We start from the raw sequence: 27366 nt of genomic DNA, 5'->3' as shown, positions 1-27366 counted from the left end.
TACATGTATAACTATGCTTTAATTATTATGGTGAATGGAAAACATGATTAAGTTTTGAGATTTGACCCTGCATAACATTCTTCCAAACTGATAGAGTTACTTTAGATGATTAAGCTGAGACAAAAATTCTCATGTGGCCATATGCATTAGCTTATTCTTCATTGTTTTTTGTGTGCTTATGTGATAAGGGCGTGGGTAAAAGTGTGTTTTATATTTGATGTTTGTTTTTGAGGAGATTAGGGTAGGAAATCCAATTAATTAGCACCTGTATAGTGTCAGTGCACCATAAAATTTTCATGGGAACATTTTAATATGGCAATTTATAAGAAACTCTAATTAGTAACTATTGCTTTGCAAGAATGAATTTCCCCTTTCATGAAACTTTGTGTTTAAATGTTGCAAAATTATGGGGCCAACATTGCCTCTTCAGCTTGTGAAATATATGTAGAGAGATTTCTTATTCCAACTCTTTTAAATGATAACACTGATATTAAAAAGATAAGGGCAACATTTGGATGCCATGCTAAACCATGAATTAGCCTCCGTGTCCCTTGGGTTCACATGCTCCCACCTGGTGTAGTGGTTAAGAGTGGTGAACTGGGTTTGCGTCTCCGCTCTGCCACATGCAGCTGCTGGGTGACCTTGGGCTAGTCACACTTCTTTGAAGTCTCTCAGCCCCACTCACCTCACAGAGTGTTTGTTGTGCGGGAGGAAGGGAAAGGAGACTGTTAGCCGCTTTGAGACTCTTTCGGGTAGTGATAAAGCGGGATATCAAATCCAAACTACTACTCTTCTTCTTCTTCTTCTTCTTCTTCTTCTTCTTCTTCTTCTTCTCCTTCTCCAGAATGGCCATGAGGACAAATTCAGAAGCTTTTGTTTAGGATTTTGCTTAACTGTGACAATCCAGCTTGACAATTTGTGGTCAAGCAAACATGGGAGCTAACGCTTCTACATTCTCCCTTGCAGACACACTAAAGGAAAAGAAAGGGTGTAGGAACCCAAAGATCACTGTGGATCACTCATGTAATGCTAATCTATGGTTTAGTGTGATGTCTGAATGTGGCCATAGTGTAAGAAATCTATGTTTCTCTCTGTTTAAGCAGTAAGTTTCCTGAGTAGTTATTTGATTTTGTTAAAACCATTCTAGGATATTTTTCTCTAGGAAGAACTCTAGTAGAACTGCTGGGCTTTTGTACCCTTTATATGGTGTAGTAGAAAAATAATGTGATGCTGAAGTTGTTTTCATATTGTATCCTAAGCATATATCTGAAATTTTCTCAGCATTGTCAGGGGGGCCTAAGTGAGAAGATCAGTACTGACGGGCAACCTGCCCTGAAAGATAGCTTCCTCATCGTTTTCCAGCTCCCCCCTGAAATATGCAGCTACAATAAAGTCTACCTCATAATTGCTATTCAGTTGGGGGCGCAGTGCGTAACCTGTGCATGCCCCCTCATCAAAGAAATGGATATCTCTCCTTCCCTGAGGTGAGAACACAAAGAAGCAAATTCTGTATTTTGTTCAGTTGAAAATGAGCTCTCCTTACCAACTCACCTGCCACTAGATTTTCAAGAGGATGGTGCCCTATTTGTGCATTCCTGGAATTCCTGTATATAAACGTTAATTAAATGTCTTTAGTCAGTTTTCGAAGAATTGATGCTTTTGAATTATGGTGCTGGAGGAGACTCTTGAGAGTCCCGTGGACTGCAAGAAGATCAAACCTATCCATTCTGAAGGAAATCAGCCCTGAGTGCTCACTGGAAGGACAGATCCTGAAGCTGAGGCTCCAATACTTTGGCCACCTCATGAGAAGAGAAGAGTCCCTGGAAAAGACCCTGATGTTGGGAAAGATGGAGGGCACAAGGAGAAGGGGACGACAGAGGATGAGATGGTTGGATAGTGTTCTCGAAGCTACCAGCATGAGTTTGACTAAACTGCGGGAGGCAGTGGAAGACAGGAATGCCTGCTGTGCTCTGGTCCATGGGGTCACGAAGAGTCGGACATGACTAAACGACTAAACAACAAAGTCAGTTTCTCTGTGCAGTAAACGTTATGGTGGATCACATCTGAAAGTACGATACTGAGGGCTCTGTTCAACTGAACAGTTGCACTAAGAGAAGCCAGTGCAATGATGCCTGCTACTGCAATAGAACTTCCCCCTCCTTCCTCCCCAAATCTTCCTTGGAGGATTGAGAGAACCCCAGAATAGCATGCAGGGGAAGGAGAGTGGAAATCATTGTGTTCAACAAGCAAAAATCCTTGTAGCAACGGAACTATCTCCTTAGCGCTGCTTTGAATACATCCCTTAGTATTTCCGCCATTTGGATAAATGTACGGGGGCTATTTTGTTAAAATGCTGTCTCTGTTGTGGTCTGCTGGAATAAGTATCATGTTCCATCCATTCCACAATACCTTTCATTTTCTTCACCTGAAGTGTCAAGGCATAGTCAGAAGGTAAAGCAATGGGCAAGCTCATTTTTAGGATAACTCTGCTCTGTTCTGCCTTCAGCTCATGGTCCAATGTACAAGATTGCTTTGAGGATAAATGGCAGCTGAATCCATAACTTTAGCCACATAACCTTTAACTAGCATGAATACTTCATTACACTATCTGTGAATAGGGGTGGAGGAAAATTTCTTTAGGTCTGCATTTTTAAGAAAACTGGCAAAATTCTCACCTCAGACAATACATGGATTGGAACTCTTCTGGATTTTATAATGTGACTGTTGGCTCAAAAAAAACCCCATACCAGATTGCAGGAAAGTATATTTTAGGATAGAATATGTTTAGAAATACATACAATGGGATGCAATATTTTAATATGTATTTTACCATTAAATACATATCTAAATGCAAACTTTTGTATGGATTAAACACACACACACAAATGCAAAAACCATATGGAATGGCTTTATGAACGCTTGCAACATTGATGTGGACCTAGTGCTGAAATGGGAGTTGTAAATTGAGGAACTTGTGTGCCTTGCACTTGCTGAAAATGTATTAATCTACCAGGGGTGCCTGATTATTATTCTTTCTTATATTGTGCAAATCCATGGGGTTGTGTAACATCCAGCTATGCAATGCAAATTGGTCTTGGATCTCTTGCTGCTAATTTGGAAATGCCTTTCCTCTTATAATGTGGCTGGTATTTCAATCGCCTTTGGACGAAAAAAACCCCAAAAAAACCTTGATGTGTGCATTTCACTGCTGCACATAACCTATGTTGCTTTCTTTAGGATTAAGTTGACAGAAGCATATTGGTTTCTGCAGAGAGGACTGCTTTTTTTGTATGCATCATGAGAAGCATTCTGTACGCATATTGTCTGAATGGCAACTAGCCTAATTAAAAAAAAATCTTTTGTTTATTTTCAGGGTAGCAGTGTTAGAAAAAGGGAATTGCATAAATAAATGTGTATCATTTTGGTTTGAAAATCTGATTTTTGCAGCAAAATACAGTTTATGGCATGTTAAGAGCTAGGTTGTATCTTCCGGCACAGATAGGAGCCTTTGTTGGCATGTTTTGGGCAGGAGACAGGACAATCTTGTGTCCCTTACCTGTAAAATAGGAATCATAAGGTGCTGACATTAAGTAACTCAATGTTCCTTGTGCTGCTCCCTTTAAAAAAAAAAACAGAAACAAAATTACCTTGTGCTACTCCCACAAGAGGTAGCAATGGCCTTCAGCTTGAATAGCTTAAAAGGGTGATTAAACAAATTTATCAGTGGTTACTAGCCACCGGTGGCATAGTATCAGGGGGGTGGGCACAGGGGTGGTTGCCCTGGGTGCAAAATTTGTTAGGGGTGCAAAACTTCAACACCTGCCTCAATAAAGCTACACGCTTCCGTCACTGGGCTCCATTGAAAATGCCTTCTCCATGCGAACTAGAAAGTGACCTCTCCAGAGAACAGAATGACTCTTCTTTTCTTATCTCTGTGGCTGTGATCATCTGGGTGATGTGGATGCCTTAGGCAGTTGAATGCAGATGCATATTCCATCCATTTTACCTCCCTCCCTCCTACTCACCCCTCCACATGGTCCCGGGCACTGGCAACCCACACTACACCACTGCTATCCATGATGGCTATGTTTCCCCTCCACTGTTGGAGGCAGTATGCCTTTGAATATCAATTGCTAGGAATTGCAGGTGGGGTGAGTGTTGTTGCACTCAGGTTCTGCTTGCAGGTTTCCCTTGGGCTTCTGGTTCACCACTCTGAGAACAGGATGCTGAGCTAGATGGAATTTTAACCTGAACCAGCAGGGCACTTCTTACGCTATTATCTACTCACTTACCTCTTAGGCTCTAGGGACGCAGGTGGTGCTGTGGGTTAAACCACAGAGCCTAGGACTTGCCGATCAGAAGGTTGGCAGTTCGAATCCCCGCGACGGGGTGAGCTCCCATTGTTCAGTCCCTGCTCCTGCCAACCTAGCAGTTCGAAAGCACGTCAAAGTGCAAGTAGATAAATAGGCACCGCTCCGGCGGGAAGGTAAACTGTGCTTCCATGTGCTGCTGTGGTTCGCCAGAAGCGGCTTAGTCATGCTAGCCACATGACCCGGAAGCTGTACGCCGGCTCCCTCGGCTAATAAAGCGAGATGAGCGCCGCAACCCCAGAGTCGGTCATGACTGGACCTAATGGTCAGGTGTCCCTTTACCTTTTTTACCTCTTAGGCTCAGTAGAATTTCTTACTTGCTAAATTTGAATATTAACTGCTTGGCTTCCACCAGATCTGCAGGCCTTCAGTTTTTGAGTTCTGCATTAGAACCTCAGATCTGCAGTTGACCTAATGTAGATTCATCCTTGTTTATGTGCATCATCTCAGTGCATGGCTCATGTGATAGCTCAGCAAGTGAAGCCAGATATCTGACATCTTTTGCCCCCTTCCTTGCTTGCCCACCACAATTTTGCACCATGCAGTAGAGTTCTAATAACAACAACACCACGTTGATCCTACAAGATGGGAATCTGGTCACCGTGATCCAGGCCTATGCATACTGAAACTCTGAGCCACCATGGTGAGCAATACCAAGTTGTTAACGAAATTCAGCATCAGTAGAAGCTTTAGTCCTAGTATTTAGAACTGGAAAGGTTGGTAGGGAAGAAAAGGCAGCTATGTCGAATGTATGATATATGTTGTAATTTGCTACCAAGAGTCTAAATGTTATCAAAACGCTGCAGACTTTTCTTATTTTAATAAGCAATTCTTCCTAGCTTAGGCAAATCTGACAGAGCCTTGTGCTGAGCCTCCTCTTCTCAAAGGTGACTGTACCCTCTGCTTTTCTAAGGGCTTGCTATCAGGAAAATGCTGGCCTACAGGACGTCCAATTTAAGCCAGATGAAATGGGCAATTGTATTTGCTTAGTCACACAGCTTTTAAGGCTTGCAAGCCGAGGCTGTTTGGGCTTCCTCAATCTTTTTTTGGGGGGGCGCCCCCCATTGTTGAGGCTGACCTCAGAGGCAGGTACAGAGCGAGGTCAGGAAATCACTTCGGGTCACCTCAGTGTTCTTTAGAATATGGGGCCTCTGTGCTGGTACATGTTCAAACACTGTGCTGGGCCATATTGAGATGGGAGCAAACATCATATCAGCTCTCCATGATCTGCCTGTTCAGGAAGTCAAGCCTTCGTTCCCCATAATGGTCCAGCACACTGAAGGGGAAGAAGAAAACAGAGCTCATATATGCCTATGCCAGTGATAGGCAATGTGGACTCTACACTGATTTTTGTTGGACTCCAACTTAATGTTTATTTTAATTTATTAAATTTGCATACTGCCCTTCATCCACAGATCTCAGGGCTGTTCACAAATTAAAAATGCAATATAAAAGCACAAAATACATGATGAAACAAGAACCAACCAATACCCCCCTCCCCACTGCCCCTTCCTTCAGCTATGCTGGTAGTTAACTGGTTTGAACAAAAAGAGTCACAATTATACAAGAATCTCATCCTTTTCTACAAAACTCAGTCTGAAGATCTGTAATTAGATGTCTGTGGATCTACATGAGAATCTGTATTTTAAGGTGAGTGTATGTGTGATATATCAGCAATAAAAATATATTTTACTGGCTCTGAAATAACACTTCCGAATTCTAGGTAAATGGCAGATTAATCCCAAATGTCACCAACAGTTCATACTTGGTAGAGGACTGCTAATCTCAAAGCAAATTCTTTATGGTGGAGCCAATTATCATTGGTTCATGGGGCCATTTCTTTTTTAGAGAGAAGGTTAATAGTAGTTTAGTTCTCTTGCTGGAGCTATTTTTGCTGCTGCTATGGCTGTTCCAACTCTGGTCTGATCCAAATGAGGAAGCACTTGACCCATAGGTTCTTAGTTCAGGAAGCATGAGGAAATGGTGGTTTAAGATACTATTTCCAAAGCTGGACATAAAAAGTCCCCTGGCATATGGCTCAACTAGTAAAGGTAAAGGTAAAGAGACCCCTGACCATTAGGTCCAGTCGTGACCGACTCTGGGGTTGCAGCGCTCATTTCGCTTTATTGGCCAAGGGAGCCGGCGCACAGCTTCCGGGTCATGTGGCTCAACTAGAAGCCAATAAACCATGGTTTGTAGAACCAGGTTTGTTACATCTGAACTGAGCCCAAGCATGTAAAGTAACTAGCAATTTCCAGTTGAATTCAGTTGTGTGCTATGAAATACAACCTACACATCAATAAGATGCAAATATTTTGACTTCTGGGGTACTATAAGCTATTTTTGTTTGGTGCTATTTTATTCCAAATATTTCAGGTTTTTGTTCAATGTGTTGGAGCTTAGGAAAACATTCTGATTATTTCAGTGTCCCTGAAAATTGAGCATAGGCCTGGTCTGTTAGGCAGTACTCTCAAGTTGAATGGTGCACAAATATTGTTGATGGAGCAGGTTGGCTTTGGAGAGATGCAGAGCAGGCACATCTAGGAATCATAGCTCTTGTCTTCCAAGACACTGCTACTGCTTGCTCATTGCTTTGCCTAGCACCTGTGGTCTGATTACTTGACCAAATGCTACAATGCAGCAGTGATGACCCTAACATGTATCCCATGAGCAGAACAGTGTGTGATTGTCATCTCCAGATCAGGTAATCTTTCCCAGTGGCACTGTCTGTAAGGTGTTTGGAGAAGGCAGCTAAAGGAAGCAACCAGCCTTGGCCAGAGGTCACTGGGAACTAGCTCCAAAGGTTGGGAATGGCTTGGGGAACAGGAGAGTAGCTACCCTACACACAAGCATCTTTCATGCCTGCCTCATACTGGCTTATGGAAGCACCTATCCTGGTTGGGAAGATAGCTGAGCCATAGGGCAGTTCTCAGTAGCAACCTGTGCTAAAAGGAAACTGGCATTTAATATAAGCAATGCACATTAAAGTATCAAAGACAGGAAAGTTCTGTCAAGTGACATATTAGATTAAGTAATATGGAATATATTTCTACCTTTCAATGTAGTTGTTTTGAAAAAACATGCAATCATTGACATAATTTGCTAGTATCAGCATAAGTTGATTATGCATCTAAATTAATTAAGGATTCTCCAGACTAATTGAATTAAAATGCAGACGAGATTCACCGAAAATGTCCTGGTGAATTAGTCTTGCATACAGCTGCAGAATGCTGGTTTGGCCAGAAAAAGGATGAAACCAAAATGTGATACATTGCCAATTAGTAGAAATTTCAAGTGGTCCTCAGAAACAATGTGTCTTTCAGAGAGTAAAATCCTGTTTAGTTACTGCATAACAGTTGTGAGACCAAAGAGGTCTCCAGGATAGACACCCTTTGAGAGATTAGTTGACAAGTGTAAATAAACAGTTGGTTATCTAGGCACAGGTAATCTCTCCTGTGTGAGAGTTTCTCTAGATCCATAACTCCATCCAGAAAGGATCCTTAAGTCCAAGTGTGTCATCTCCTTTTTCTATGCAGGACAGAATTGTCAGTTTGCGGAATACATTTGGCGTAGAGTTTTTGATGTGATGTAGATGCATTGTCACAAATAATCCAGCCAGACTCATTGTTGTGGTGGTGTTGCTTAAATGAGAACCCAGAGCTTTGTGTAAGACCTAGGCTAGAACTTCTCCAGACCTTGGTGAACTAGAACACACATAAAACGTAGACTGGAACTCTCCAACATTACAGGGAGGGTGTACCCCTTTGGGGCCTTGAAGCCGTCCTCACAGAAATTTTATCATATGGGATGGCCAGCTCAACCTCGCCTCCCACTATATCCAGCCATGTGCTTTGTTCAAGCACTTCATGGTGTGTCCAAGCCATTTCCACAGGTATTGCAACAAGAGGTAGAAACTCGGAAGGCCTGTCCAGAGAGAAATGCCTTTTGAGGGCATGCGCTGAGCTTGGCAAATTGCAGCCTAACAAGATTAATGTCTGAGGGAGTTTTATGATCAAGCGAAAGGAGGAACTTATTATAGAAAGTGCCTTGCAATCTTATCTGGAGGATTCAGTTGTAGGAGAACCGCCAGGAAATGCTGTGAACATTCGTCTGCCGTACCTTTTTTTTTGTATGACTAGGTAATAGGTTGTACTCGTCTTATTGCTTTATTGCCAGAGCTCCAAAGTTTTGCTCCTCATCGACCATTCCTTCTCAAATGAATTTTCTACATTGTTATATTTGTCCATTTTATACACCCGCTGTGCATCTCCCCAAAGGTGGATAAGTTCATTTCTAGGATTAGGCATCGTTTGTCTTTGGAGCACAATGCATTTGAACAAAGGGTCTGGTTGCTGCTGCTGCTATTAGTAATGGATTGTGTTTTAAATGAATTTTATTGTATTGTTATTTTATTAGGGGTTTTTTTATCATACAGCACCCTGTGCAAAGGGTGGCATATAAATCACCTAAAGTAAGTGTGATGGGATGATGAGCTGCTTGTGCGTAAAATTCCTAGTCCCTCAGAGTTTGGCTAAGTCCACAAACCTCTGTCTGTGACGGAGCTCCTTAAGCATGGCTCCGTCAGTCGCTTGTAGAATCAGACAGTGGGCGTTTGCGGAACTTCTTCCAGCATAAAAGTTCCTTAACGGAAACGCGTCTTCTGGACACTCGGCGTGACAGTTTCCGGCGAGGAGTGGGTGTCCCTATGGGAGGTCCTGAAACCTCCCCACTGTTTTCGCTTGAAGTGTCTCTGAGCCCTCCCTCCGACTCACTTTCCCTTGGAGCTCCTCCTCTCCCCCTGCTGGTCCCCTCCTCAGCTGATAAGTCTCTCTCAGCCTCTGTGAGCCCTTTCACCTCCTGTTTCTCCGATGGCAGTTCCCTGACAGTAAGCTAAATAAACTTGGGGAGGAGGAGACATAGGGAGCTGTGGAAAGGTGGAGACAGCTGCCTCATAGGGGCAGAAGAGCTGCCTTCTGGACTGTCTTGTTTCTTTGAATAAAGAGTTAACTTTATTGACGCTGTGTGAGTTATTGCTGACCTGCTCTTGGAACCTGCTCCTGACAGCAATACATCCTCTTTTGTTTGCCTCCAGCACTGGATAATATTAATACTGTCTAGTTGGTGGTATGAATTTACTCTCCAAATATTCTTCCTTTTGAGTTTTGATACTGAGTCGTCACTGTGTGTTCTCTGAGTGCTGAAATATTTATTTGTTCACTTGGACCAGTGAAATGTTGTTTAAAATAGTTCCAAAAATGGATGCACTGTTTATAAGAAAAGTGAGTAACATATGCAGAAAGAAGACAAATTCTTCTTGATCACCTCTGTAAGCAGGTATAAATTTAGAGTGATGCCATTACTCTTATGTTTACTCAAAAAAATGGGGGGGGGGAATCATGGTGGCAATCTCTGTCCATTAAAGGTTTTTATTCCCTCCATGGGGAGCTTGGTAGGAGAGGATCGGTGATTTAAATTTGGAATTCATTAGGTTGCCCAAAGCTTGAATTCCCAAATTATCCTTCACCTACAGATAGCTTTCTAATGGATATATTTGGTGTGCAATCCTGTGCAGCAACAGTAAATGGACTTATTGATTTACTTGAGTACGCACACATTCATGAAGGAAGGGGTTTAATGTATTGCTTTGAAATGGCAGACAGGAATTTGCAGGAGAACGGTGTAAAAAATGGATGACAGGTAGGCAAAGATAAAAACAGTGAAACTAATTGACATGCTGAGAGTCTGCTCAGTCCTGTGATGAATCTGGATTGAATACCTCAGCTTCTAGCCATGTGCGTGGCTGTCTTTTTAAATTGGCAAGGCTGCTTCCTGGTCAGGCATGCCTGTCTAGCTTACATCTATTAAAGTTAGCAACTTTAATATTCTATGCCCAGCTCCGCTCCCTGTTCCATCTCTTAATGTTCAGCATTGCAGTGGTTGGAGAAACACTCCGTATTCATGCATATTTGAACATGATGCTAAGCAACAATTGACCACTGCATATGGGCTTTTGCATTTTCCCACCCATCTTCTCTGGCATGGCTCAAAAGTGGAGTTTGGGAGCCTTTGCTTCCATTTTTCAGTAACTGTAGTTTAACATTACACGTGAAACCTAAATGGTGATGTCTAAACTTAATATTTATTGAGAAAAGCCAACTCCATAGACCAGAGCTTGTAGCTGACTGGCTTCAGGAAACCACAGTTAAGGCTAACCACAGTTTGCCTGGGTTCAGATGTAACACTAAACCATGAGTAGTTAGAAAGAGACACAAAAGCTTCTGATTTCTCCTCCTATCCACATCAGAAATGTGTTGATGAGCTCGTGACTTATTTGTGTAATGATGACCCCTTGTTTATTTTTAACCTCCAAATTATGTCTGTGTGTGAAATTTCTATGCCTATGCATGCATACCCACTACAGTTAATAATTACTAAAAGTTTTAAAAAATTATTTTGTAATGTATTTAATTTGAATTGTGTTCTGCTTTATGTAGTGTTTTGTAAGCCACAATGGCATCAACTTTTTGATAACAGGTTTCTGAAATGGTGGAGGAATGACTAATGAATACAACAGGTAATCACTGCCCCAGCATAACAGTCTGTAGAATTTATCACAAGTGTCATCTTTGCCATAGTGAGAGTGCCCTGGCACCATTGTTAGCGGCTGGCAAGGCAATCTGTGTTGCTGACAGTGTTAAAGTCAAGGGGGCCCTTTGTAATATAACAATACTGATATATGCGGTGCTAAATTTAGGATTCTGCTAGGATCCTGAGCCAGAGCTGCCTTGTAGGTTGTACAAGTGCAAGTGCTTTCTCCCCACTGTCCACTTGCTTTGTCCAGCTGTTCAGGAAGGAGAGAGCAACACTGTTTGCTCACCCTCACCACAAATAAATAGAAGCAGCTAGCTCAATCAGCAAGCAGTACCTCACTATCCCAGCTGTTCTCTGCCTCCCTTAGCAACTTCTGCTGATGAGGAGTGCACAGAATGACTCAGTGCCAAGGTGTCACGGGAGACACTAGAAAATGAATGCTTGGAAGGGATCTTTGCTTGCCTCTATTAGTTTGGGCTGCCAGGAAAGGGAAAGGAGGCCAGACTGTTTTCTGGAAGAAAGGGGGCTTGATCTGGCACGTCTGCTTATCAAGCGTGCAACCTGCAAATCCAAGGTTGTATTACTATTATTTCTGCACCATCATGAATTTCCTCTATTTTTGAAATCCGTATGTGATTTTGTTATTTCTGAAATAAATATTTGATTTCTGAAAAGGTGGTCCTACTCTAAACAGGTAGACCACTCTTTTCTGAAAGTTATTTTGTATTGATAAATCCAGTCTTCATCTGTAGAGCTTCTCTTATGGGGTTCTATAAGATCTGCAGTGAGGACAAAGTCAAGAATAGAATTTGTTGATCCTTGGCTGCCATAAATGTGTAGTGCTGGATCATAGTATTTGGTCCAAACTTTTTGGACCAAAAAGATTTTTTTGTGATCTTCAGGGATTGGGTGAAATACATACTTTCAACTGGTAAAAAACAAAGTAAAAAATTGCTACCAGCTCAAATTGCAGAAAAACTGCAACAAGTCAAAGCAGCCCAGGGACATTTCTAATTCAGAATGGCCTGCTTAAGTATAGTAATTTAATTAACTGAAATTGTAAATGCTTGTATGCCTTACTGTGTGTATAAATTTGATGGGTTGGTAGCAGAATTCTAGAGAGTTATCATGTGATTGGCTAATATTGGTCATATGGGAGGTATATAGTGAAGGAGAGACCCCATATTATGTGAAGCAAGAGTACTGTGTTTTCAAATCCACTGTGAACACTGCTCAGTTGAATAGAGTGTTGCTGTGTTTCTTCTCAGCTTGAATGAAAGACAGCAATGCCGCAGGAGACGGTAAAAGTGGAAATCTCTCATAGGAGCTTCAGGGCATGGTCCAGTTGAGATACAGAAGGCTGAAAGTGCTGATCTCTGGAAAGAGAGGAAAATGCAGTTGTTTTGAATTTAGAAGAAGAGACTGTAAGCCCATGCTTGGAGAAGCACGTGACTGTAAATATTACTTTTTAATTCATCTATTACTATAAGTTTCTACAAGTCTGGACATTGGTTTAATTTCCAAAGAAGGATGTCAGTTTAAGCTTCCTAGCTGCGATTTCACTACTCTTTCTTCAACACTCTCCACACCATGACATAGTGCAGTTCCTATTATACTGTTCTCAAATATGCCTATAAACAGTTTTCATTGGGAAATGAATGGGCCTATTAAATATTTTTTCTCAGAGTTCCAAGGGCAACCGAGGCTGTCAATCTTGTTGCTACAGAGCGGTGTAAGTGAGGAGGAGTTAACAAGCTAACTCTGATATTTGAGAAGTCAAAACATGTTTCGCCAGTATTGCTTGGGTCCTTGGTGTGAAAAGGAACAGTGAGTGAATATAAAAGAACATTTCGTCAAACTTCATTCGGTTCCCTTGTTTTCACATGTACTCCAGGCAATGAAACACAGGTTCTTCCCCCGTCTCTCCTGCTGTTTCCTTATTCGCTTTCAATGCCTGCAGACTGATTTTGAGTCCGATGGTATAATAACTTCAGTAATAACTCAGTCACATGTTGGTACTTTCCTGTAGCAAGAGAGCAAGCCTAACATCTCAACTTAGAAAAGGAGTATAAGGGAAATGAAAGCATGTAGTCACATTTCTGGCATTTGGGTTAATACTGATGAACCCAACTCCCTGCTTCCATTCACCCTGCTCATCATCTACTTCTTGGTTTGTTTTGCATTTGGACACCTCTTAGTATCGTACCCAAATTTAGTGTGATGGTTCCCTTATCCTAGGGTTGCCATATTTCAAAAAGTACGAACCAGGGCATAACAAACAGGATTGACTTGCCTACGATCCAGGACAAAGCGCTGCCTTTTAGAAATTTCTCCTGGGCGCTTCAAATCCCTGTAATGTCGGGGGAAATCCAATGGCAGTCCTACTGTATCCAGGCTATGTTAGGACACAGTTGGATGCCAGTTTGAATCAAGATGGCTGACTGAACACTATTTTGGGGGGTTTCATAGAATTCCCACACAATCCAGGTATGAGGCTGCTAGTAGAGTATAATTTCTTTATTTCGTACAATTTATATTCTGCTTGACTGACACAAAACAAGTAATAAGAGTAGTCAAAATAATCTGCAAAATGGTTTAGTCTAATGTTGCTGAGTTGAATACAACATCATATTAGGTGAGAAGGAGCAAGTGATGTAGGCTTGCTGGTAATTCCACCTGGCTGCAGCAGGAGAAGAGGTAAGAACCCAAGGCTCATGCCATTGGCTTACCTGGGAAACCAAAGAGCTCCATTTGCTCTTCCGTAACAGTTATGTAGCAGCAGCCCTCCTATCTGGCTGTTGCAGAGGGAGAAATGAGAAGAGGCCATTCTTAGAAATGGATGGACCAGTCTTTTTACTGTCCATGCCAGTTTCATATCTTCTTATGCACAAGTTCCTTTCAGCATTGATCTGCAATTTTCCATTTTAAAAGATCATTCAAATTCATACTTAAATTCATACAGGGCTGTCTTTACCTTGGGGTGCAAGGGGTGTGGGGGCACCCGGGCGCCGAATTCTGGGGGGCACCAGGCACCTACCCTTGAAGCCACCTAAGCTCTTAACTACCTACCTGTTGTGAAATAATAAATAATTTTGATCAAGCTAGAAAAACAAAATACATATATACCTAGGTATTACTGAAATGTATACCTACTGTTTCACTAAAGGACTTTTGACTTTGTGTGTTCATTTACCAAAGATGTGCTGCGTCAGCAGCGGCGCTTGTCATTCACAATGGCGGCACTTGACTCAATGACGACGCTTGTCATTTTCAATGGCGCTGTGCACACAAAATTATCTCTTACATCAAAATATGTTACGTATTACATTGAGCTGTGCTGCTCTGCGGCAGCGGGGTCTGCGGTACCTTTCACATGACTGATGTTTCTCCTAAGTAGGTGCCTAAACAATATTTATAAGTTTAAGTGTGCTGGTGTTGTATTTGTTGTTTAGTCGTTTAGTCGTGTCCGACTCTTCGTGACCCCATGGACCAGAGCACGCCAGGCACTTCTGGTGTTGTATACTTAAGTGTATTGTAAATAAAGGAGCAAATAAAAAAGTTCTTTTTCCTCCCTTCTTTCGTAAACAAGAGATAATGTGTAAGCAGGATGTCTGACATAAGCATAATAACAGTTAATTTGGGGGCTAAACTAAATTTGGGGGCGTTGGGTGGATCTTTGCACCCCCAGCAGCGCATATGCTAAAGACTGCAAAATCAAGTTGACCAGGAAAACTCCCAGAGCTCAGGAGCTGTGGGTGGTCTTCTTATTTCCCTGAAAACTCTAGATTTTGATCACAATAATTTTCCCAGGGTACTCAAATCATATTCATAGTTGCAATGAACAATCAGTGGTGATTCAGCACATTTGGTATAGCATTGTTGGTGGGGGGAAATCTTGGGGAGGATCACAAGTGCTGTAAACATTAATGAAGGTAAATTCCATTGAAATCATTCATGTCATGTTGTTTGGATCAGACTTTAAACTGAACAATTATGAGAACTTAGGATTTCTTAGCCTATACTAGCTTAAGGATAAGAATATTAGACTGTTTAGAAGAATCACTTGCTCAGCATTTTAGAGGAATCAGAAAAGGTAAGTTGGTAGGTTATGACTGGTGAAACTGTCTTTCAATATACGTATTCGAAAGACGGCTCATATGCCTAAGAATTAAATGATATTTCTGTCATTTTATTTTTGACACTTCTTCATGAGAGCTGGCGTAAAGATTTGTTTGATGAAGAAGAAGGATGTAAAATGCTAAAAGGAGTCAAGTCAGAAATCACACCCATCAATTGATGAAGTTTTTATCTTAGAAATTGCATTTGTGGAAATGTATTGCTACTGATAATAGAAATTCGTACTGACACCTAGTTTGAGACAGATGGAATAATGATATGCTTATTAGCATTTCTAGCAAGGCAAGCAGTGGTATATAAATATGGATGTTTGAGATGTTGCTTAAATTACACGCTTGTAGATGGAGTTGTGTCAAAAAAAATCAGAATTGTAATATGCTGTAATAAATTATGAAAACTTGGCATTAGTAGTGACTGCAGAACGAGGGGGAAAGAGAGAACAAGGGGAAAGTTGAGATGCCTAGAATATTGGGGGGGCATATGTGTGAGATGAGGTGGTGATGAGTGAAGACATATTGGGGTCAACAACATACGCAGAGATAAACCATTTGTGTTCCTGGAACTGCAACACTTCAGACTACAGCTGGGAGAGTATGCGTTTGAATTAGCATTGAAAAGGAGTCCAAAAAAAGTTATAGAACACCTCTTCACATACTGTCATTGGTTACATGTTGAAAGAAAGAAAGAAAGAAAGAAAGAAAGAAAAGTATAAAATTCATTCCAGATTACAAAAGACTTTGATTCTTCCTTAGCAAAGGAAAACTTTCCATACCCTCAGTTTAGAAACTTCTACTAGCACTTTCTGTAGTCCCTAGTTAAAAAGGAATTTTATTCTCAGCCACAATTGGTACAGGACTGGGAGGTTTTTCCCAGTGGGAAGCAAAGTTTTGTTAGGTGTTTCTTCTCTTTCACAACTTGACGGGAATGGCATCAGTTAAAGGTAAAGGTACCCCTGCCCGTACGGGCCAGTCGTGTCCGACTCTAGGGTTGTGCGCCCATCTCACTTAAGAGGCCGGGGGCCAGCGCTGTCCGCAGACACTTCCGGGTCATGTGGCCAGCGTGACAAGCTGCATCTGGCAAGCCAGCGCAGCACACGGAACACCGTTTACCTTCCTGCTAGTAAGCGGTCCCTATTTATCTACTTGCACCGGGGGTGCTTTCGAACTGCTAGGTGGGCAGGCGCTGGGACCGAACAATGGGAGCGCACCCCACCACGGGGATTCGAACCGCCGACCTGACGATCGGAAAGTCCTAGGCACTGAGGTTTTACCCACAGCGCCACCCGCACTGTTAGGCATCAGTTAGGGTGGCTCAAAATGGGGGTGCCCTTCAGGGGTCCTTGAGAGGTGAATAGCCACAGGACCTAGCTGGGGTGGGCCGGGCTGATCACTAGCCATTTTGAACCTTCCAGTGGTCTCATTCACTTGGCCTTATGGAACTTCGGCACTAGGTGACTCCCAAGAGGATATCTGGCAAGTGTGCCATGATTATGGTTGGGCTTCAGATCGGAAGCAGATCTAGCCCCCTCTCCACAGTGCCATTGCCAGTTCCACCTTAGCCTGCATGTTGAGAAAGTTGTGGACAGTTTTCACCCACACTTGTCTCTGAGTCACTTACTGGGTTGCGTCAACACTTGGGGTACAAATGGGGGCTTGTCTAAATGACTGTCATTGCAATCAGCTGATCAGTGCTTATAACAAGCTTTGCTGTTAAGGAACAATCAGGAGCACACTTTAAGGCTTCAAATTGTTCCTTTACAGCCACTTCTTTCCCTGTCACGTGGCCCAGATTAAGACCCCATGCAGGGCCTGATTTGGCCCACAGGTCTTCTCCCACTGCTGATTTAAAACTCTAAAATCAATTGGCATGATTCATCTACAAATCACATATTCCATCCCAACATAATTGGTACTCAAGACAGACCTGATTCTTCTTACACAATACATCTGAGAGTTTTCTCTACAAGTGTAAGTTCTAGAAATATGACTTTTGTGGGTGACTTCTTCCATGTACTAATCTTTCAGAGAAAAACATTAATTAATTAATTTCTGAAATGTGTATACTGCCCTTCAAATGAAGATCTCAGGGCAGTTCACAGCATAAAGTTCAAGATCTTTGATATCATTGTACTCATCTCTAGGAAGGAGGACAGAAGTCAACTTTAAAATTGCAGAGTAGTCATCTTGACTGGCATTCACAAGAGAATTGCATGCTGAACTCCTGCTTCATACATAAACACGCTGGGTTCAGATGAATAATCTTGCCCAGGAGAAACAGTCAGACTTCAGGTCAAGCTTCTGAGCTTCTCATATTTTGACATTCAGAAAAAGAAATACATTTTGTAAAATATTTTTTATTAATTTTTAAAATTTTACATTTGAAATTAAACAGCTTTTATTCTATCATACATTCATTGACTTCCCTCCTTCCCCTTCCAAGGTTCATTTAACTTATCCACCATTCCTGCACATTTTAATATATCCAAGCAATTTAATTTCCCTATCTTACATCAGTTCAAACTATGTTATGCTCTTGAATTACTTTAATACTGCCAGCGTTTTTAACTATACAGAATTATTTTCAATATACTCAACAAAAATTTCCACTCATCTTTAATTACCTGTTCTTCTCTTATTCTGCTTGCTAATTCTGCATATTCTATCATCTTAAGTTGCCAATCTCCCTTACTCGGAACCTCTCTTACTTTCCATTGTTGGGGTAGCAGTATCTGAGCCGCTGTTGTTGCATACATAAATGTTTTTTCTCTGACTCTTGGGAAACTCTGAACAATTCCTGGTATAAATGTCTCTCTTTTTTTGGGGGGGGGGAGTTGTTTGGAACATTTTTTTTATCACATTATATATCATTTTCCAAAATACTTTAAGTTTTTTGCATACCCACCACATATGGAAAGTGGTTCCTTCTACTTCTTTACATTTCCAACACGTCTTGATTCCACCTTATACATCTTAGCCAATCTGCTTGGAGTTAAATACCATCTATGGATCATTTTGGGGTAAATCAATGTTGTTGTTGTTGATCTAAAGGAGCATTTGAGTCTATAAGCAAGGGAGCATTATGAGCTATAACATACCAATATTGACAAAGGGTTGTGGTCATTGATTAATTCTCTATAGTTTGTAGATGTTAGAACTGCCACCTCTGGAAAACCATCTTAAGTATTCCAGCCACCAGGGGAATTAAACAGATGTTATGTCCTTAAAAAGAAGAAGCAGCTTTTAATAAAATGGTTGGTTGTAACCCTAAGAAAGAGAATCTCCCCCCACCCCTGGCATAAAACATTTCATCAGCTTTAGACAGACCATTTTACCCTATTCCCAAACAAATTGGAGTCATATGTGGTTATTGCTTTAGGAAATGTTTGGCAGAGCAAATGCTTGAACATTAATTATGTTGAGAATGAAGGTATTGCTTTTGCTATGACCTACAGTGAAGACATTAACTAACAGTATGCACAAAAGATGTAATTCCTTAAGTTCTACCTTTAAGAATGGTCTCCCTTCTTCTTCTTTTTATATAAAAAAATAAGATTCAGAAGATTTGGGAAGTGTCCTTCTCTGGAAATACTTCAGAAATGAATGATTAAGGACTATCCTACCCTTTCTCTCCCATTTCTTTTTTTCCAAGTCTCCCATATCTCTTTCATTCTTTTCCTTCCTATGGGCCAATTTCTGTAAATTGGCCAATTGCTGTCGGCAGTGGGAGTGTAGATTTCTTTGAAGCCCACACTAAAAGCTTCCTCCTATTACAGGATGTCACCATGCTGAAGTAATACTCTACCGGCACGTTGAAAAGCTCCCCTTATTGACGGAAATTACTGTCGAAGTGAATATAGGGTGATGAGACAAAATGGGAGTGGATGGTGGCCACTGTAGCACAAAGAAGCACGGCAGTCCCAATTTTGAACTAGCTTCTTTGTGGAGAAAGCTTTTCTGTCCCCGTTCCAGATCCCTTGGTATGGGTAAATAGGAAAGGGCCTGGTAAATCAATAGCTTCCTCTTTCCTTGAGAAAGTTTTTTTGTTGAGTTTTTCTCAATAAGGAACCACCATTGCAACATTTTCTTCAGTAGCAGAGGAACAGGTAGTTGTTAAAAGCTTTCAGCAGGCCTGGCGTAAGTGACTGGTTGTGCCGCAGCCACCCCCCATCTTAATCATTGCCACCAGCACCACTCCTGCCCCAGTGCCATCTTTGTCTTCTCCGTGCCCCCCTTTATCCTTGTCTTCTTTTTACTGATATAGAAAAAATTGGGGTGGTTGGCTTTTGCTACTCAACTCCCCAAGGGACTGAGTCCCCTAAGTCCATGATTGGTCAGAGATGAATGAATGGGGGCAGGATGCAGTGAAAGCAAGGCAGATCTTTATTTTTCTGTTGCAATAGAGTTCACTCCCTACCTTGTAAGGAGGCAAGAGAGCCAAAACCAAGAAGAAACATCTCTTTTAAGGGTTTGCATTTTGGCATGAAGAAGAAGGGCATCTCCTCTACAAAAAGTCAGAAATTACATCACACGCAAGGTAGGGTTACTGTGGCTCAGGCAAGCCAAGGTGTTTTATTCCTGAGGATTTAGCAAGTTTTACATAGTTCCAAACATAGTTTACACAAAACATTAGCATTTGATAAGACAATCAGGATGCCCATCAGACATCCCTCAGTGCAGAGCATCTGGGCAAACAATGACAATTCATACAAAGGAGGTTCATAGATATAGGAGAGGAATCCCTTCAGGAACTTCCCCTGGTTGCTACCTGCCTACCTGTTCTCAGGCGGGGGGGGGGGGTTAAGGAGACAGAGGAAATATTTCGAATCTTTAGGTGAGCCAAGATGGCTTTTAGATTGCTCTCCTGTACTATTTTAGACATGTAGTTTATATATTTACGTATGTGTGTTTACCTTGTGCAAGTATCAACATTTATTCTATATTTAAGACCTTAGAATTCCTATAACATTAAAAAGGTAAAGGTAAAGGGACCCCTGACAGTTAAGTCCAGTCGCGAACGACTCTGGGGTTGCGGCGCTCATCTTGCTTTACTGGCCGAGGGAGCCGACGTTTGTCCGCAGTTTTTCTGGGTCATGTGGCCATGACTAAGCCACTTCTGGCAAAACCAGAGCAGTGCACGGAAACACCGTTTACCTTCCTGCCACAGTGGTACCTATTTATCTACTTGCACTTTGACGTGCTTTCGAACTGCTAGGTTGGCAGGAGCTGGAACCAAGCAATGGGGGCTCACCCCGTCACAGGGATTCAAACCGCCGACTGTCCAATCAGCAAGCCCAAGGCTCAGTGGTTTAGACCACAGCGCCACCTGCACCCCTCCTATAACATTACAAAGCCCTTTATATCTTTGCTGCCACATTAGTGGCAGTAGTAGGGGCTTCTGCTGCCTCCCCCTGCCTTGCCTTGCTCTGTGATAGCCACTATGGCCTTATGGGTGAGTTGGCCAGGCCTGTTGCAATATAATAATGGTGGCTAGAAAGTTTTGAATGTTTTCTGTCACCTTAAAAATATATATATCTATCTATATTAGAATCTATATTTTCTATATTAGAAAAAGACACTTTGATGGGTATGTATTTCTGTATATCTTTGAAGTATCAACAAATTTTAGAAATGCCACAAAACCGCCACACCAGTTATACATTCAAAACAGCCTTTCTGACTGGTATAGCAGCTCAGGCACTCTGCTGGCTGCCATCCTCTGAAGGACCTTGTTGACCCTTTCTCAGAGTGAGGTAAGGCAAGAAGGGAGTGGTGAAGAGTTTTGCCCCACCAGGTGGCTGGTCATCCACACAGCTAAGATAATAATAAAATTGTGGGGCACTTGGAGACACCAAGTTGTAATGAAGTGAGCAGGAGGCGTTTGGGGGCACAGTTTTGCAGCTCCCATGCTTCACCACCTGAGACAGTTGCATCACTGTGTCTCAATTTTGGGCCAACCTTGGCTGTTATTACATGATGAATGCAGGGGTAGCTTAACATGGTGTGAACTACAATTCGTATCAGCCCCAACCAGTATGGACAATGTTCAAGTATGATGGGATTTGTAATCAACACTATCTGGAGAGTACCACATTGGCTACTCCTAGCTTCAGGTCTGTGACATCTAGCTGATTATTTTATTACCTGCAGAATCCTTTCCAAGAAATTGTGTTAGTCTTATTAACGCTAATTTCCTTTCCTTGTGTTGGAAGTAAAGCAATAACCTTTGTATTCCCTTACCTGGACCAGTGGGGAGTGGGTAATAGACAAAAAGGCAACCTATTGTTCCCTTTGCTGGTTCTTTCTTAAATTGCTGTTTGTTGACATGTAGATTATTTCTCAGGCTTTACTTTCTTCCTCCTCCAGGGAGTTAATGTTAGTGTTTACCTCATGAATGCTCCTTGACCATATGCTAAGCTTGTACTCAGAATGGCTCTGTTTCTAAGGAGTTATAAATCCTAAGTTTCTTTTTTACCTCAATCAGAAGTCATACTAGACTATCTGGCTCTGCATTCTACTGCTATATATACCAATCTCCAATACTTTAAAGATTTCTCTGAATCTTTCACCTAATGTCCAAATTCACCTCATAATTTCTTGAGGTGAAATTTGGTAGAAAATCTGGTCAAAGGAAGTTCTAGTGCTGCCACAAAGTTTATAGCATCATCACAAGAAACTTGTGACTTTTCTTACCAGATGCTAGTTGGTGGCACTAAGCAAAGCTCTTTGTCGAGTTTGAGAGACCTCCGGCGAAAAGTGGATAGAAAATAAATAAAAATGATTTCATAGTCCCAAACCTGTGATTCATTAGCAGCATTGGAGGACTTAGAACATATCGAAGGCTTTCAAGGCTTCAGTCCTTTGATAGAAATAGATTGCAAACCCACTTTGGTTTTAATGGAGCAGGAATTTCTAACAATAATGTGTTTCTTGGAACTCATCTAGGTTTAGTTTTTAAGTGTGTATGTGTGTGTGTGGTACAAACCACTGAAAAAACTACATAACCTCCCCGTATTTCGCATAGCTCAATGACAGAGCTTTTTCCCTGCATGATATAGATGGTGCAGGATTAATCCCCACCATCCCACCATCTGCAGTTCAAAAGAACTCAGCAGTTAGGAAATATGTGATACCTTGAAGACGCACTCCCGATCAGAATAGACAGCACTGGACTACATGGGCCAACAGTCTGACCTCAATATGAGGTACATGCATCTGCTCATCTGGCTTATAATGGTTATGTGAATGAGACCTATGACATATTTTTGAGGTTGCGTCTCCATTCCACTGTGTTTCAAATTCTAATGTGAACACACTTCACCTATAACTTGTCTTCATTTCTTTAAACATTATGGTATCTTTGAGAGTCAAGAATACTAATGGGTTTTCCTTGTCAACTTAGTTTATGACCTGGACCCAATCTGTCATCTGAACTTATGACTTAAAAGAAGTTCCCTCACACAAGATGGCAGGCCTATTGTTTCAGAGTAGTGAGATGTCAGAACAGCAAGTGAAAGTATTAATATTTATATCACTGCTTTTCAGATCATAGCCTTAGTTCCCAGAACACAACGAGCAACGTCTTTACTAATTGGCTTTCAGGCAACTGGGTCTGAAGAGTTTTGTGCTTTAGGGAGAGCAGCGGGCCTGTCTAACCTATTTAATTAGATGCCAACATTGTAATATCTGAATTTCTGAGAACCTCAGATCCTGGCTTCTATGGGAATTGCACTTCATATAGCGTCAGAATGCATTTGACACATTACAGATGCATGAGAAGAAACTTTGAAGATGTGCTTAACAAACAAGTAAATGGGTAACAGGTGCTTAACTGGGTTACATCAGCGACCTACTGTAGCCCAGTTTTCTGACGCTGGCAACAGAACAGTGGATCATGGCAGAGAGTACTTATAGGGTTCCATTGTCTACTAGCTTTAGTAGTCAGCATCAGTACTATGTGCAGTCTTTGTTCACTTATCACAGATTCCTCAAATCCAGTAAGGTGAACAAGTTTCTTTAAAAGGCATTTGCTTCGCTATTGCCAACACTTCCTCGCAATATGAAGCTGCCATGGCTTTTGTGGGGGCACATCTTATTTCTTGTTGGGTGATAGTGAGGCCAGTTCTACAAAATACCTTTTTGATGAGGTATGCACACAAAATTTAACCTGGATACTTTCTGGAATGGCTTAGACAAACCACATCTAGGCTAAGCCCAGGCATTTCAGCTTTGCATTCTGTATCCTCAGTTTAACAATTCTTACAAATAAAAATTAAATTGGTGAATCTTGAGATTCCTTCTCAGGCAAACCTAGGTTGGAGTTTTGAGGAATGCGCTATGAGTTTGGAGAAGCTCAGAGAAATTTTGGAAGTGGGTTCTGAACATCCTTAAGAGAGAACCGTATAGGTTTTAATCAAGCTGTGCTATGGTTGCTGTTAGGAATGAATTATTCAGTCAGTTTCTGCTCTGTGTCAGACTTGCATGTTCATAAGTCTGTTTCATCCTTTTTCTGAATTACACTGTAGTAAAAAAGAAGAAATATTGGCGCCAGAATAAAGATATTAAAGTATTAAATACTGTTTTGACCTTTTTTCACAAAGTAAGAATTCATACAGTTTATTTATTACCAAGCACATATTTCTAAACACATTTTGTCATTAAATAAAGACTTTGGTATTTGTCTGATCTGAGAAAAGCATCACAAAATCAAAGATGTGCAATATCTAGAGGGGACAGCAACTTTTTTCAGCCGTGGGCCAGTCCATCGTCCTTCAGACCATGTGGTGGGCTGGACTATATTTTGGAAGAAGAAGAAAAATGAACAAATTCCTATTCCTCACAAATAACCCAGAGATGCATTTTAAATAAAAGGACACATTCTACTCATGTAAAAACATGCTGATTCCAGGACCGTCTGCGGGCCGGATTGAGAAGGCGACTGGGCCGCATCCGGTCCCCGGGCCTTAGGTTGCCTACCCCCGATCCAGAGGGTAGTTACTTGTTGTGTGTGCTGACTACACAAAGTGTGTATATATAGCTTTGGGTAGCATCCTATTATTATTATTATTATTATTATTATTATTATTATTATTATTTTAGCTACCTTGTGTCTTTCCAATTTCCTGCAGGGGGTTGGACCAGATGACCCTTTGAGTCCCTTCCAACTCTACCATTCTATGATTCTATGACTCCAGCAGTAACACAGTTGGCAAAGTGACCATCAGCTATTAATTGAAGGGGAAAAGGGCACATGCACAGTCCCATCTCAAAGACAACCAGTGTTAAGTGCACTCTTCTGATTGCCATGCTTATTATTCATCCTGTAAATTAATTGGCTTATGCAAGAGTGAGAATCTCATCATATTTGCATATACTGAAGAGAGAGAGATGCTTAATGAGGAAGTGTGCTGTCAGATACAAAAGCCTTAGGTTGCTGAAATAGGGAAGCTGATGGCCAGCTAATATAGTTCAGCACAGTTTCTTGATTTCAGGTTCCCCCTCCAACCTGACACGTTAGAAAAAGAAAGATTCTTAAAGAGTAACTGTTGATTAGAGTTGGTGCAAATGCATTCAGGTGCATGGTTCTAATTATTGATCTGGGGAGGGGGTAACGTGTGAAATTCAGCTTCTGAATATGCTATGGAGAGACGAGAGGGAGAATCAACTGGTAACAGGAAATATACAGAACTGAAAGTGGACACACAAACATCAGATGTGACTCAGGGATGCAGATGGTCATTGCAGTGAGTTGACTCCTAACCTTTGCAAATACTGCAAAGAGCCAGTGTGGTGTAGTGGTTAAGAGCGGTAGTCTCGTAATCTGGGGAACCGGGTTCGCATCTCCGCTCCTCCACAGGCAGCTGCTGGGTGACCTTGGGCTAGTCACACTTCTTTGAAGTCTCTCAGCCTCACTCACCTAACAGAGTTTTTGTTGTTGGGGAGGAAGGGAAAAGAGAATGTTAGCCGCTTTGAGACTCCTTCGGGTAGTGATAAAGCGGGATATCAAATCCAAACTCCTCCTCCTCCTCCTGCAGTGCACCCGAGCCACACATCTCTCCCGGGAGTGACATGGTGACTTGGGCACCTGCAGGCTCCACGCTGCCCCAAACGGTCCACCCGCCCCCTCCCCCTCAGCTGTCCTGCCCCGGCTGGTCCCACCCCACAGGCAGCTGCCCCCCCCCCAGGCACAAGGCACGCGCGCCACCCCAGGCACCCGATCGGCTTGCTCTGCCACTGGGAAGAGGGAGCTAGCTAATGAATAATCTGCACATAGGCAGTTGGGCAAGCCATACAGGCTACAGTAGCTATCAATAATCTATAAATCAGATGATTTTGAGGCATAGCTTGGAAGCTCGTGCACGAACTCATGGCCAGAAGCTTGTGCAATTTGAGACTACCTGGGGTTCACTTCGCCACTTCTTGAGGGCTTCCCTGTGGCAGATCAAAGTGCTTGCTTGGTAATGTATATAATGCTTGCTGTTTAGAATAAAATATTTAATCTTTTCACTCACTTGTGTTTGTGTTGCTTCTGAATCTCATAAAAAAGAACCACCTTGCATTTGGCAAGACACATTCTTTTACTTTTAGCAACTGAGTAGGACAAAAGTCATCAACACTGACAATGTTGTCATGACCTCTTCCTCATACTGGTTAGTAGCAACCAGCCTCCTCAAATGTGGTGCAAATGAACAGTGTGTTGTTTTAACTCAGCTGATCATGAACCTGGGAGGTATACCAGAAGCTGGATTATTATTTGTATGGTTTGAGTTACACAGAAGTTATAAAGAAAATGGTGCTCTCTCCATGAATTCTTAAGATTTCTTCTTTGTTTTCTAACAGGAGATCCTTCTGGAAACACTACAAAATACAGAACTTTGCTTCTCGTGGGTCTCTCGATGTACGTCCAAGCTTGAATGAAGAACACGAAAAGTACTTTGCTTTACGGTAAGCTCACAAAGACTTCAGACTGTGTCTTGCTCAAAAACTTTGGATCAATGTTAAAAGCATAGCAAATGTGTAAAAAGGCATTAGTAACTGCCCTGGCTTATGTCTTCCTCATGATGTAGCAGCCAAGTGCAAAGCAATCTGAAATACTTTTAACAATTTTACCTGAAGTCATTTACTTGGGCAAACAATAATTTGCATGCTTGTGAAATGTTGTAAACAACAGAGAACAAAGTTGTCTTTGATGCAAATCCATAGACATTCTTGCAGTTCTTTTATGTTTGTTCGTTAGACTATCTTTTTGAGCACATGGTGACTTTTGTTTTCAGAACTTGTAGTTGCGTGTTCAGATCCAGAGACATCCCCCCCTACATAAACACACATTTGACTCAAATTTTAGTTTTGGTTTTTGGCAGAATTTAGGCCACAGCTTTATTGATTACAGAAAGTGAGTGGTTGCATAGGCTCTGGCTCGACTAGCTCCCTGCACCCTTGCAGGTAGCGCTGACCCAGAGCTCTATCATAAGTCAGCCAAGGGTGAACACCTGAGGTAGGCGGAAAGCCCAGGAACAGACTATGTCCGCTCCCCAGATGCTCTCCTGGACTCAGGCACGGGCCCAACCCCCTCTGGGGGGGCTGACCAAACCAGATGAGTCCCTGGATTCCTTTAACAGAATACCCTTCACATAGGGATGGTGAGAGCGTTCTCCCATCCCTATCACCTGAACCATTGCCTATCCACAACCTTAGAAGTTTTGACAAATTGCTACGTGGCAGGTGAAACTCAAATGGCAACAGCCAATCAGCCAAGTAGGGAAAATTCCTACCATGCCCCTGTCCCAACAACAGACGACACATGACGGCATAGCTAGGTCAATCGTAAAATGCCCTAAATAGAGGGAGAGGTGGGTGGGTGAGTGTTCCGATGCACAAGCCGAAAGAGGAGGCTCTGGGTCACTTGCATAGGTATATATGATCCGTTTAGACTGTACCACATTGGCCAGATTAAACCCAGCAACGAGGGACCTACCAGTTGGTGTTGTGGCTGTCCAATATACCCACCCACAACACAGGAGGTCAGTCTCCAGGTCTCACCGCAACACTTGCCCTCCTTGAGGTAGGACACACTTTGCTTGATGTAGACATGCATAATAAACATCTGGTCTTACAAGGAATTTAGGGATGAGAATAAAACCCCATTATTTTAAAGACTGTTTTCACCCAAGGCTTTCATTTTTCAGTGGCAGCATAAGGGTAAATTCTGAAGCTGTCCTTTATTTATTTATTTAAAAATAAGTGGATCCTTTTATTAACTATTCCTTGTTCAC

The 27366-nt window shown here is 41.9% G+C and overlaps 1 protein-coding gene across 2 annotated transcripts in view; it reads left to right on the top strand.

Annotated features, from left to right (window-relative positions):
• The window catches only part of LINGO2 (leucine rich repeat and Ig domain containing 2), a 537786-nt gene that overhangs the window by 72046 nt on the left and 438374 nt on the right, over positions 1 to 27366 (top strand). For both annotated transcript variants that reach the window (XM_053370513.1, XM_053370515.1), the window contains exon 2: positions 25934 to 26038. The gene's annotated coding sequence lies outside the window, so the exon portion shown is untranslated. The remainder of the gene's footprint in view (positions 1 to 25933; positions 26039 to 27366) is intronic.

The sequence above is a fragment of the Podarcis raffonei genome, chromosome 17 (genome assembly GCF_027172205.1).
Source record: "Podarcis raffonei isolate rPodRaf1 chromosome 17, rPodRaf1.pri, whole genome shotgun sequence".
Taxonomy (NCBI): Eukaryota; Metazoa; Chordata; class Lepidosauria; order Squamata; family Lacertidae; genus Podarcis; species Podarcis raffonei.
Note: the sequence above shows the minus strand (reverse complement) of the source record. Positions and strands in the feature narration are given on the sequence as shown.